This window comes from Sorex araneus, chromosome X (genome assembly GCF_027595985.1).
Source record: "Sorex araneus isolate mSorAra2 chromosome X, mSorAra2.pri, whole genome shotgun sequence".
Classification (NCBI taxonomy): Eukaryota; Metazoa; Chordata; class Mammalia; order Eulipotyphla; family Soricidae; genus Sorex; species Sorex araneus.
Window position 1 is genome coordinate 39,870,660 of NC_073313.1, and position 14,294 is coordinate 39,884,953.

Sequence of the window (14,294 nt, forward strand, 5' to 3'; positions counted from 1 at the left end):
GAACACACAGGTGATGTTCAGAGATAATGAACCCTTTGTTTTCAGGAGGAGAGGAAAGATGTTTCTATCTTCTACCATATTTTATATTATCAACATAATACGCACTGTAGCACTGTCCTCCCGTGTTCATCCATTTGCTTGAGCGGGCACCAGTAACATCTCCATTGTGAGACTTGTTACTGTTTTTGGCATATTGAGTATGCCACGGGTAGCTTGCAAGGCTCTGCCGTGATCAACATAATATACAAACTTTTAAATTTGAATGTGCCATATACAAACATACATATATATCATATTTTAGAGAGTAAAATAAAGCTGCTACTTTGATGGAAAATTTTTAGCACATCTCTGTCGGGAATTAAGCATAAATATCAACAAAGTTATGAAAGGCTTGTGGAATTGAAGCGATAGTATAGCAGGTAGACTGCTTGCCTTGCACATGACCAACCTGGGTTCAATCACTGGCAACTTATATGGTCTCTCAGATCTGCCAGGAGTGATTCTTGAGCATCAAGCCAGGAGTAAGCCCTGAGCACCTCCAGGTGTGGCCCCGAACCAAAAAAATAGAGAGAAAGATTTGAATATGAATATGGCAATAGTTAATCTCAAAACACTATTTTCCTCCAAATGGTGTGGGAAAACATTTTTAAGTACATAAGCAGCACTGATAATGTGACAAGTTAACAGAAAGAGGACACATACGCCAAATCAATTATTTATACTAGCACAACTTTGATTCCAAAATTAATAATGTATAGTACAATAAAAGAATATTACCGACTATTCTCATTTATTAAGGTAGGAAACTCACATTATATTAGCAGTGAATTTAGCAGTATTTAAAAAGATGGCTGTGTTTAGTTTATTCCAGAAATGCAAGATTAATTTAAGATTAGAAAATCAATAATGTCATTCACTCCTGTTGACAATTTAAAGGTTAACAGCTATATTGAACCAGAACATGGATCTGATATCAATATTAATATATACTAATGACCATGACACTAAAAAAACTTTAATAGAAGGGACCTTTCTAACCAAACTGAAAAAGAAAATCCATGAATATTGACAGCAATAATTGCACTTAATGGTGACAAAGTGAGGAAAATGACTTTAAAGGTCAAAGAAAATACCAAAAAAAACCCTTTCTTCACCCTTTCAACATTCTACTGAATATCCTATCCTAACAAAACAATTAAAATATTTTTATTATAATAATTAAAAAAGAAAAGATTTTTATGTAGAAAATATATCAGAATTAAAAGTTTATTAGTTGTGCAATGAATACAGCAAGTTCCCTAAATTTAAAATAAAATGTATGAAAGTCTATTACATTTTAAAAAGTAACTTGTTGGACTATGCAGTTCTTTACTTCTTCAGTTTCCTTTGTAGTTTTATTGCTCTATTGCCACATCCTATAACATCTATAGACTATCATCTTACTTTAGGATTTGGCATATACTTAAGTGAAGTTAATGTCTATTGCTGGTTCATTGCCATAGAGTGTCCATCTTTTGTTTGAGAAAAATACATTTTCATTAAGAGGAATTCAAATAAGGCTGGATAGTACAGTGGGTAGGGATGCTTGCTTTGCACAAAGCTGACCCTCATTCAGTCCTCAGCACCCCATTTGGTTCCCGGGAGACTTCCAGGAGTGATCCCTGAACAAAGAGCCAAGAGAAAGCCCTGAGCACCACCAACTGTGGTCCAAAACCCAACATGAAAATCCAAAGCATATTTTCTACATACCTTGAAAATATTTATCTATTGGCTTTATACCTAAAAAACAATTTAGCAGGTCCTTAGCACTGTCGTAGCACTGTCATAGCACTGTCGTCCCGTTGTTCATCGATTCGCTCGATTGGGCACCAGTAATGTCTCCATTGTAAGATTTCTTGTTACTGTTTTTGGCATATTGAATACACCACGTTTTCCCCTTAAAGTTCAAAGGTATTGCTGTCCTGTCTGTTAGACTTAATATTATTTTGCAGAAGTCAGATGTCAAGTAAATTTATTTTCTTTCAGGTGACTTCATCTTTATGTTTTATAACTATTGGATACCTTTATATCTGCAGCATAGAAAATAGGCTATGTTTTGTTCTTGCTCATTCTATCAAGTCCATCATAAAAGCAAACATCATACTAGGCATTTCAAATTAAAGGATTTACTACAGGAGATTTAACCTGTGTGGGAAGGATGAAGCAACAAAAGGAAAAACATTGGGGGTTACCCTAAAATTAATAACTGCCAAAAAAAGGCTATCATTTCTATGACTGAGGCAATAAAGGGACCTAAATGTTTGGAGAAGGGAGTGTTGACTTCTTGATGTTGTCACTTCAGGAGTGTGAAGAAACATTGCAGAGTTGAACCTCAGGTCTCTGAAGAATGTGCACTTGGGCTGTTGTCGTCATTTAACGATGGGGCATCTAGAATAGATGACTGGTTAAAGAAACTTTGGTACATCTACACAATGGAATACTATGCAGCTGTTAGGAGAGATGAAGTCATGAAATTTGCTTATAAATGGATAGACATGGAGAGTATCATGTTAAGTGAAATGAGTCAGAAAGAGAGGGACAGACATATAAGGACTGCACTCATTTGTGGAGTATAGAATAACATCACATGAGGCTGACACCCAAGGATAGTAGATACAAGGGCCAGGAAGATTGCCCCATAGCTGGAAGCCTGCTTCATGAGCAGAGGGGAGAAGGCAGATGGAACAGAGAAGGGATCACTAAGAAAATGAATCTGTCACGATGGGAGATGCATGCCAAAAGTAGATAATGGACCAAACATGATGACCTCTCAGTGTCTGTGTTGCAAGCCATAATGCCCAAAAGTAGAGAGAGAGTATGGGGAATATTGTTTGCCATAGAAGCAGGGGGAGGGTGGGAAAGGGGGGATATGCTGGGGATATTGGTGGTGGGGAATGTGCACTGGTGGAGGGATGGGTGTTTGATCATTGTGTGATTGTAACCCAAACATGAGAGCTTGTAACTATCTCATGGTGATTCAATAAAATTTAAAAAAACAATGGGTTATAATTATAAGTTATGGAAATACCAAAAGAAGCTGAAGACAGGAACAACAAAATGTCTTTGCTGGGTCTTTGTTGATAGGAGTATCATACCTTCTGGAGGAAGGATACTCCCTCCTTCTATCTTCCTATATCCTTCTGGTGCCCCCTATGGGCACATCCTAAACAACAAAACAGTTGGGAAAAGGGAAAAAACTTTTTTGCAATGTCTTAGCCTCAAATATTGGAATATGTGCAATGTTTGGAGCTGAGAGATTTATTCCTGTCATACTCAGTATCAGATGTCCCTAAGATACAGTATAACATTCCCATCTCTCTATCTCTCTCTCTCCCCTCTCCGTGTGTGTGTGAGTGTGTGTGTGTGTTTTAGATTCTTAAGTCAACAAAGTTCTCTTGATTTATTTCTGTGATTTTTGCTCCCCTGTTCCATTGTTCTGTCTTCATAGTTTTCTCCAGGTAGGCTCCAGACTATAAAAAAGGAACCATCTCATATGCATGCCATATTATTGAATTAATTCCCAGTATTCTTTAACCATGGTTACACAGTGTAGCATAACTCTACACAGCTTTCAGAGGTTACCACCACCATCATCACTTAAAACATAAACAAGGAGATACCATTGCTCTTATCATTGTCTGTACCACATAGTGTTTTGCTGGATCTATAAAGCTTGTTTTATGTTTGTAATCCATACTAATATTCTGGGGAAATACTAAGAACATCAGAAAAATAGCTTTACTTTTTTCCTCCTAGTGCCACTTAAACATCCTTAATTCCTCCTCGGGTATACGACAAAAGAAATTTTATAAATAAAAATGCATTGGAGATAAAAATAATAAAGTGACTCATTTTAAGATTCTTTCATTTCCGGTTCTATTTAGAGCCATTGACTCATCATCTTGTCCCCCCAAATTTATTTTTATAAATAGCAAGAGTGGTTGGGTACATGAAGTTCATATGAAGGATATTTTATCTGTGTGCTAGTACAAAATTTAGTTAACACAGAAAAATTGGATGAGGAAATTGCATTTGTTTTAGGATTATTGTTCTCCCCCATCATGATGACTGTTGTAGGTGGATTTGTGAGCTTTCCCTGTTAGTCAGGCATCTGCTATCTCTTTGCTATTACTGTCTCAACTGGCAAGCTTCATATGAAATTAGGCACTTTACTAGAGATTCTATTCAAGCAACAATTTGAGAGTATAAACCTAAAAGAAATGGAAAGTGGATAACTGTATCAACAACAGGAGGCTATAAAGAATGGATTTATTTATCTAATGGGCACCTGCAAAGACAGAAAACACATATGTGCACACGTACATGCCCACACACATAACCTCAGTCTCTTCTAGTGACACTTTAGACTAAATTCTACCAATTTATCTTTTAATTAATCCTATTCTGTGACCCCTTCCCTTGCTTACATTTTCAGATCTCTCCTGTATTAAAATAATTTCATCCCATTCCAACTTTGTCCAACTCACTGTAAACTTCTTGAAAGAAATTCTCTTAGCTTGCTTATATTGTGGATTCCATTTTTGCTCTTCCACTGAAAATACTCACCAACATCCCATATTAGTTGTTACTTGCCAATCACATTGCAGTTTCCTCCATCTTTTCGTTATTCTTGTGCATCTTGCTCCTCCTGACTTCTATGACATTAAATATTAGTTTCTTCATTCTACTTCTGGATACTCCTGTTTCCTGCACTGAGTTTCTATACCCTCTCTTGCTCCTAAAGACTTTTCACGATTGTCTTCTCTCTCTTTATCACTCGCTCCAACGTTTATGGTACCATCTACCAAATCTACATATCTTAATTCATTTGTTTCCTCAAACTCTATTCTCGGGTTCACAGATACTGATAGCCATCTCAACCGGAATCGTCCAACAGCATGCGTTTATTTTATTTCTCCAATTGTCAAAAGCAACAGGTGCAGCTAATGGCTGGCACGCCACCCCCAAGCACTGCAGCCATTGGCTCTTCTGGCACAGGTGTATGCTATTGTGGAGAAAGAGGCGTGGCCTAATCGCCAGGGGCGCGGCCTAGGCAAAGTGGCCGTGGCCTCTTTCTGGGTCGGCCGCAGTTACTTTCCAGCATCAAGCAATCTGTTGTTACATGTCAGCTTTTATTACCTATGTGCATGAGTAACATCCTAACTATCCAAAGAACAGTATGGTAATAAGCTAGTAGTCGATCCTAATCTCACCCAAATACCAATAAACACAAGTACCCGTGCAAAGCCCAATGTAGAAGAGCACATTCTCCAAAAGCATCATCTTAGTCCTCACCTAAGGATAAGAGGAACATCTGAGAGGAAGGACATTTTCTAGCAGTGTATAATAAAACGGTAACTACCACTGACCGACACCATCCAGATTCCTGTTTCCCAACAAGAGGGAACAGGGATAGTGAACTTGAAGGTCCCTCTTCCATACTACCACAACAACATGAAGAAACAGTGCAAATCCCCACCACAAGGAGAGGACGATGAAAGGAGTCCAGAAGCCTCAATGGGCATTTCCTACAAACTTGAGCTCTCCGATAAAGAATTCAGAGTTGAAGTGCTGAAGATGTTCAATGAACTCAATGTAAAGATTGACAAGGTATCCATTAAATTAAAGGAGGACCTGGCAGAAACAATACAACAGACAGCTGACAAAATACAGGAAGAAATGAGAGCAGAAATAAAAAAGCTACAGAAAGAAATATCACGAATGAAGGATTCGGTAGATGAAATAAAAAACTCAGTGGGTGCCCTCAATAATAGAATGACTGCAGCAGAAGACAAAATTAGTGAACTTGAAGATGAGCTGCAGGCAGCCTACAGGCAACAACAAACAATGGGAAGAGACCTCAAAATAGCTCTAGGACGAATCAGAGTCCTAGGGGATGATCTCAAGAGGAACAACATTAGAATCATTGGAGTACCAGAAGGACAGGGAACCAACCCCAATGAAAAAGCCACAGTCAAAGAAATTATTGCTGAAAAGTTCCCAGAGCTGGAGAAGGCAGGCATCCGGATTCAAGGAGCCCAAAGGGTGCCAGCTAAATGAGACACTAACAGAAAAACTCCAAGACATATCATAGTTAGAATGATGGATGTCATGGATAGAGACACAATACTGCAAGCAGCAAGGTCGAAAAAGAAAATCACATACAAAGGAGCACCCCTTAGATTCACAGCAGACCTATCAGAGGAAACCCTCCAAGCCCAAAGGCAATGGTTGGATATAGTGAAAAAACTCAATGAAATGAACGCTTCACCAAGAACACTTTATCCGGCTAAACTCTCATTCAAACTCGAAGGAATGATACACTATTTGGGGGATAAACTTTAGCTCAGGAACTTCATTGACTCAAAACCAAAGAAGGACTATAGAGGCTATTGTAAGACAAGAAAAACCCCTACAAGCACAGCAAACCCTTACAGAAAGATGGCACAAAAATCAACATAATCCATCATATCAACAAAAGAAAAGATAAGAACCATATGATCATATCAATAGATGGAGAGAAAGCATTTGACAAGATCCAGCACCGATTTACGATGAAAACTCTGGCCAAAATGGGTATAGAAGGGACTTTCCTTAACACCGTCAAAGCCATCTACTACAAGCCTACGGAAAGCATCATCCTCAATGGCTAAAAACTAAGAGCCTTCCCTCTAAGATCAGGGATGAGACAAGGATGCCCACTCTCTCCACTTATGTTCAATATAGTACTGGAAGTACTTGCAATAGCGGTTAGGCAAGAAAAAGATATTAAGAGCATTCAAGTAGGAAAGGAAGAAATCAACCTCTCACTATTTGCAGATGATATGATACTATACTTAGAGAACCCTAAAGTCTCTATCAAGAAACTCTTACAAACAATAGACTCATATAGTAAAGTTGCAGGCTATAAAATCAATACCCAAAAGTCCATGGCTTTCCTATATGCAAATAACAAGAGAGAAGAAAGTGACATGAAAAAAACAATCCCATTCGCAATGGTGCCTCAGAAAATCAAGTACTTGGAATCAGCTAAACTAAGGAGGTATAGGACTTGTACAAAGAAAACTACAAAACACTACTTCAAGAAATTATAGAGGGCACAAGGAAATGGAAAGATATCCCCTGCTCATGGATTGGGAGAATTACGATTCTCAAAATGGCAATACTCCCCAAAGCATTGTACATTCAATGCGATCCCTATAAGGATACCCATGACATTCTTAAAATAAATGGAGCAAACATTCCTGAAATTCATATGGAACAATAATACCCCACGAATAGCTAAAGCAACTCTTAGGAAAAAGAATATGGGAGGAATCACCCTCCCCAACCTCAATCTATACTACAAAGCGGTAATAATTAAAATAGCATGGTACTGGAACAAAGGCAGAGCCACAGACCAATGGAACAGGGTTGAATATCCTGACACACACCCTCAAATATATGATCTTTGATAAGATTTATCTTTGATAAATCTTTGATAAATCTTTGATAAGACAGCAAAAAATGTGAGTTGGAACAAGGAAAGCCTCTTCAACAAATGGTACTGGCAAAACTGGACAGCAACATGCAAAAAAAATGGGCTTAAATCTCTCTTAACGCCATATACAAAAGTCAAGTCAAAGTGGATTAAAGATCTGAACATCATACCAGAATCCATAAGGTATATGGAAAACAAGGTTGGCAAAACCTTCCATGACATTGAAGCTAAAGGTATTTTCAAAGGTAACACACCACTGGCCAAGCAACTGAAAACAGAGATAAACAAATGGGACTACCTTAAACTAAAAAGCTTCTGCACCTCAAAAGAAACAATGACCAAAATACAAAGACAGTCTACAGAATGGGAAAGGATATTCACCCAATACACATCTGATAAGGGGTTGATATCAAGGATATACAAGGCACTGGTTGAACTCTACAAGAAGAAAACTCCCAACCCCATCAAAAAATGGGGGATGGAAATGAACAGAAATTTTCTCAAAGAAGAAATTTGAATGGCTAAAAGACACATGAGAAAATGCTCTATGTCACTAATCATCAGGGATATGCAGATTAAAACAACTATGAGATATCATTTCACACCACAGAGACTGGCCTACATCCAAAAGAACAAAAGCAACCACTGTTGGCGTGGATGTGGGGAGAAAGGGACTATCCTTCACTGCTGGTGGAAATGCCAACTCGTTCAGCCCTTTCTGAAAACAATATGGACAATTCTCAAAAAATTAGAAATTGAGCTCCCATTTGACCCAGCAATACCACTCCTGGGAATATATCCTGGAGAGGCTAAAAGGTACAGTAGAAATGACATTTGCAATTGTATGTTCATTGCAGCACTGTTTACAATAGACAAAATCTGGATATAAACAGAGTGCCCCAAAACAGATGACTGGTTAAAGAAACTTGGTACATCTACACAATGGAATACTATGCAGCTGTTAAAAAAGATGAAGTCATGAAATTTGTATATAAGTGGATCTACATGGAAAGTATCATGTTAAGTGAAATGAGTCAGAAAGAGAGGGACAGACATAGAAAGATTGCACTCATCTGTGGAATATAAAAACATAGTGGGAGACTAATACCCAAGAGTTGTAGAGATAGGGATTAGGGGGTCTGCCCACAGCTTGGAAACTGGCCTCACATGCTAGGGGAAAAGGCAGTTCAGATAGAGAATGGAACACCAAGTAGAGGATGTCAGGAGGACACATTTGGGTTGGAAGATGCGAGCTGAAAGTAGACTATAGACTGAACATGATGGCCACTCAATACCTCTATTGCAAACTACAACATTCTAAAGGAGAGAGAACAAAGGGGAATGCCCTGTTACAGAGGCAGATTGGGGTGGTGGGGGATGGGGTGGGGGTGGTGAGAGGGATACTGGGATCATTGATGGAGGTGAATGGGCACTGGTGGAGGGATGGGTAAATGATCACTGTATGAGTAAAATGCAAACACAAAAGTTCATAAGTTTGTAACTATACAACATAGTGATTCTCTAATAAAAAAATTTCAAAAAAGCAACAGGTGCAAGAGTAAATTTGCTAGGTTCCCCCCAAATTATCTCTTTTGCACTATTTTAAATAATTTTAATTTTCTTTAGCTTAATTTTTATTATTGTTGTAGATTCAGTAACATGGGTAACTTGAGCACCATAGTTTCAACATTTATGGCCTTGGTACCCTGTTACAGGAACTCACCACCAAATGACCATGACTTTTCATCACTGTTTTTGTGTTACTTCTGTCCACTTCCTTATTTGTCACTTCTCCCTCACTCCCCTCACCTCCACCCCAGATTGATTTGGTAAACTGTTTTATTAAACAGAGGGCCAAGGGCACAAATGATTTTCACAAAGAATCAAAGTCTATACTTTCTTTCTGCACATCTACTAAATTGTTTCCTAAATTTGTAAGTTTTCTGCCTTTGCAACATTTGCATCTGTTCTTGTGTTCCATTTTCATGACCAAGGCCATATTCCCAAAGCACACACTCATTCATGTACTTTCTTATATAAAGTTTTAATTTCTCTTCCCCTCCTATCCTTTCCTTCAACTCAAAATATACTGAAAAATCAAATTTTATTTCTTATAGTAATGACCATTCGCCTCCTCAGAAATCTTTAGTAGTCCGAGGTCCTTTACAGTTAAGGGCAAATCTGTCCTCTATTTTCAAGTTTCTACTTGACTTTCCCCCTTCTATTGTTGTCATGTCCAATCATAAAATGGAATTATTTGTTCTGTACACGAGTTTCCAGATTATTACCTTCCTCCTTTTAGTCATAACACTTTCTTCAACTCTGTTAAAATTCTGACCAATATTCAGTATTTTTTGGATGTCTCATATTCCATTTGCTCTTACAAGGACCTGACCGAAACTTCTACCAACACACCATGTAAAACTTCAATTACAGCAATTATTACATTTTTGCATCTAAATACATATTTTTAATGAACCAACTTTGGCCCCCCCCTACTCGGACTGGATTCTCAGTTTTTAACTGGATAACATATTAGAAGATGTCAGTGCCTTGCTCTCTCTGTCCAAGGTGTGGCTTCCTTCCATCAATGTCTGTGTTCTATAAATTGCCAGACTAGAATCTCTGATGACTCCTCTTCAGACAACTGTTCTTAGACTTCTGGAGCTGTTTTGCTCAGTGAGTCAGAGGGCTAATGCAGGGAATTTCCATCCCTTCACTCCATCCCAGCATCAGTGGTTATTAACCAGTGACCCTGGACAATGGATGTATGAAAACACAACTGCCTGACCCCAAGATGATGCAACTTGAAAGCCTAACTCACATTGAGAGTTGCCTGCAGGGTTAGGCTGTTAACCCGTACAGCATTTTCATTTGCTTTCCTTCCCATTCCCTGCTCTTTAATACATCAGCCCACTTCTCAGGATGCTGCTAGAGAAACCTAGGGAGCATTTTCAGTATCTGCCATGTGCCAGGCACCATGCTAAATGTGCACATGAATGATTGAACTTAAATTTACCCCTTACAATCACCCTCAGAGATAAGTTCTATTATCATTCTGGATTAATAGATAAGGACGCCAGACTAGTTAAGATGACTAATTTACATTTTTAAGGTTTTGTATTAGTGCATGGAATTGCTAGGTATCCAAACAAATCTTCTGAGACAACCCAGTCACTTTGCTATGCTCCTTTCAAGAACTGCTAAATGGAAGGAAGACATCTAAGATGGCCTCCACCTTTCTTACTTCCTTCACATCCATATGCAATCTTGTCTCCTCATGGTGACTGAACCTCTTGCTTTTTTTTTTTTTTTTTGCTTTTTGGGTCACACCTGGCGATGCACAGGGGTTACTCCTGGCTCTGCACTCAGGAATTTCCCCTGGCCATGCTCAGGGGACCATATGGGATGCTGGGACTTGAACCCAGGTCGGTCGCGTGCAAGGCAAACGCCCCACCCGCTGTGCTATCGCTCCAGCCCCCCTCTTGCTTTGTCTAACAAAAGACTATGGCAAAAGATATGGGATGACACTTCCATTATTAGGTAGAAAAGTCTGATTTTCCCCTTCCTCACAGGTTATCTTTCTGACTTAGACAAAGCAAACTATTTTGTTGGAGGTGCCCTGATGTTAGAAATTGGGGGTAATCTATGATCAAGAGTCAATGAGAAACTAAAGCAGTTCAATCTCCAGCAAGATATTGAATCCTGTTCAGTCTATACCTCTATTGCAAACTACAACAACCAAAACTAGAGAGAACAAAAGGGAATGCCCTGCCTCAGAGGCAGGGTGGGGTGGTGGGGGATGGGGTGGGGGTGGTGGGAGGGATACTGGGAACATTGGTGGAGGAGAATGGGCACTGGTGGAGGAATGGGTAAGTGATCACTGTATGACTGAAATGCAAACACGAAAGCTCATAAACTTGTAACTGTACCTCACGGTGATTCACTAATAAAAAAAAGAAAAAAACGATACTGAATCCTGAGACCAGAGTGATAGTGAAGCAGGTAGAGAGCTTGCTTTGCCCTGGCCGACCTCCGAGTTGGATCCCCAGAACACCAAATGGTTCCCAGAGCCCTGCCAGGAGTGATCTCTGAGTTCAAAGCCAAAAGTAAGCCCTGAGAACCGCTGAGTGTGGCCACAAAAAAAAACAACAAGAAGAAATTGAATCCTATCTACAAAACTTGGAAGTGAATCAATAGCCACTGAAATAATAGCCAGTGAAACAGTAGCCACTGTCTACATATTTGTTAAAGCTCATGAAAGACCCTGAGCTAGAAGGTCAACTAAGGTGTGTCTGGATTTCACTCACAGAAACCAGGAGAAAATTAATATGTTCTACGGGGGGTGGGGGGGGACTGGAAAGTGGAGAGTTTTATTATTCTGTGTGACACTTGCCACATAAGGTTCAGAAGCTTACCCATAGAAATGCTAACCAATTATCACCTCTGATTATTTCACACCCCAATAAACTGAGTTAGGATGATGGCAATAAACCACTAGAAGTTCATTAACCTTCTAGTGCTATTGGCAATTGGTGTCTTTAGAAGCAAGTAAACCACAGATAAATTCTGAGTGAGGATTGGGTAAAGGATTTATTTTAATGTATCCAAAATAAGTCTTCGGTTTTATGCTTATTTCAATTAATCAATCAACAAGGGACAATGCAAATTGGGCACCAGCTGGCTTATTGTGCAATCATAAGAAAAGTTATATTCAGTGTCTCATAGTCAACATCATGCTTTCAATGCGTGTCTCCCTGCCCCTGCATCCTCACCCACATATAGCACATTTGTTATGTAAATGGACATAATCCAAGGCTGCTTGCTCTTAATCTTTATTCCTATTCTTTTTGTTGCTGTGTGATAGCAGATTAAAACTCAGAGAAGACGGAACAATATACAGTCTTACAACTTCTTCAGCAAGAAGAGGTAATAACAGGATGGATGTCATTGAACTACCATCAGCCACTCCATGATAGTAAGATTAGTAAAGGACCAGAAAATAAAGGCAATTGCATAAAATCTTTTGATCCACAGGGGAAAATGCATACATTCTCCATACTTTTCAAACAATAGCTGACAACACTGTCTTGATATTGCTGAAACTCTCCTCCTTTTAGGACTAAAAGTTCTGTGTCCCTGGAAACAGCTCAGTTCCTGGCAAATTAGAATTGTTAGTCACCTTAGTAACAACCCATTCCAAAGGATTCTGCTCCTGCTGACAATTGTTTTAATTGGAGAAGTCAGGAAAAAGTTATTTCCTTTAATTTTCACTTCAAAAGCCAAAACACCATGAGCAGAGTGTATTTTTTTTGCTTTTTGGGTCACACCCAGCGATGCTCAGGGGTTACTCCTGGCTTTGCACTCAGGAATTACTCCTGGCAGTGCTTGGGGGACCATATGTGATGCAGGGGATCGAACCCAGGTCGGCTGCGTGCAAGGCAAATGCCCTACCCGCTGTGCTATCGCTCCAGCCCCAAGCAGAGTGTATTTTAAAGGTAGTACTATAAGTAATGCTTCTTCCACTAAAAAATGAAAATGATATTAAAAAGATTTTACTAATCTTAGATGATACAATTGATGTGCAAAATGAATTATCAGATAGAGGAATGAGATTAGGATGCAGAAAGCTATCAAAAATAAGGATGAAGGGGGTATTTTTGTGTTCATCATGATATTATTGATTGAATAATTTTGTTGGCTCCAAAGCACAAGAAATTATGGTAATAGTCACTTTTTTCATTCTTAGAAATCTGGATCTTATAATTTGTAATCTTTACAACTAGAAAATACCTTGAAAGTAATATAATCCATGATCATACTCTTTAAATAATTTTTGAGAAAGCCTAAGCTTGTGTTTTGTTGGCTTTTACCGACTATGGGAGAGCTTACACGGTATATTATGATAGAGTTCCCTGGTAAAACAGTATGGAGATACTCAGTAAATTTAGAATTGTAGTCCCATATGACCCAGAAACTCCAATATTGGGTATCTAACCCCAGGACAGTACAACATTCATTCAAAAGAGTGTATACACACCATTACTTATTGTAGCATGCAGTACAATAGCTAAGATTTAGAATCAAGCTAGATGTCCAATAACAGATCGGTGGGTCACGATGATGTAATACATATACACAATGGAATGTTACACATCTGTAAGGAACGATGAAATCATGCAATTCACTGTAACATGGATGGAACTGAAAGGCATCATGTTAAATAAAGTAAGCCAGAAGAAGAAGAAACACAGGATATCACTTATATGTGGCATTTAGAATAACTAGATGAAGGTATGCAATGTTTTGAAGGTGGGATGCCCAGATCAACCTTGACTCCAGAATATAGGGAGAAGAAAGAAAGGAAGAGTGGAAGGAGGTGGGGCAGAAGAGACAGATGAGAAGCAATGGGGGCCAGGTCAGGGAATTAAGGTACAAAGGTGGTTTTAAGGAATGATAGAGCCAAATATACAAATCTCAGCAAAACTTAATCAAGAGATGCAAACTTTAACAAACAAAGTTAGAAAGGTGCCTGTCAAGAGGGCAGGCTGGAGGGGAGAGACTTATGGGAGGTAATCTGGGAACCCTGGGGGAGGAAAGGTGACAGTAGTGGTGGGACCAGTGCTGCAATACAGTATGTTTAAAACTCAACTTTGAATCACTTTGTAAATCACAGTACACAAAAAATATTTTTAAGAGTTTCCTGGTGACTCTTAAACCCTGGGAAATATCTTGGTAAGTAATTTCAAACAATCTTCTTGACTCCAAGAATTTT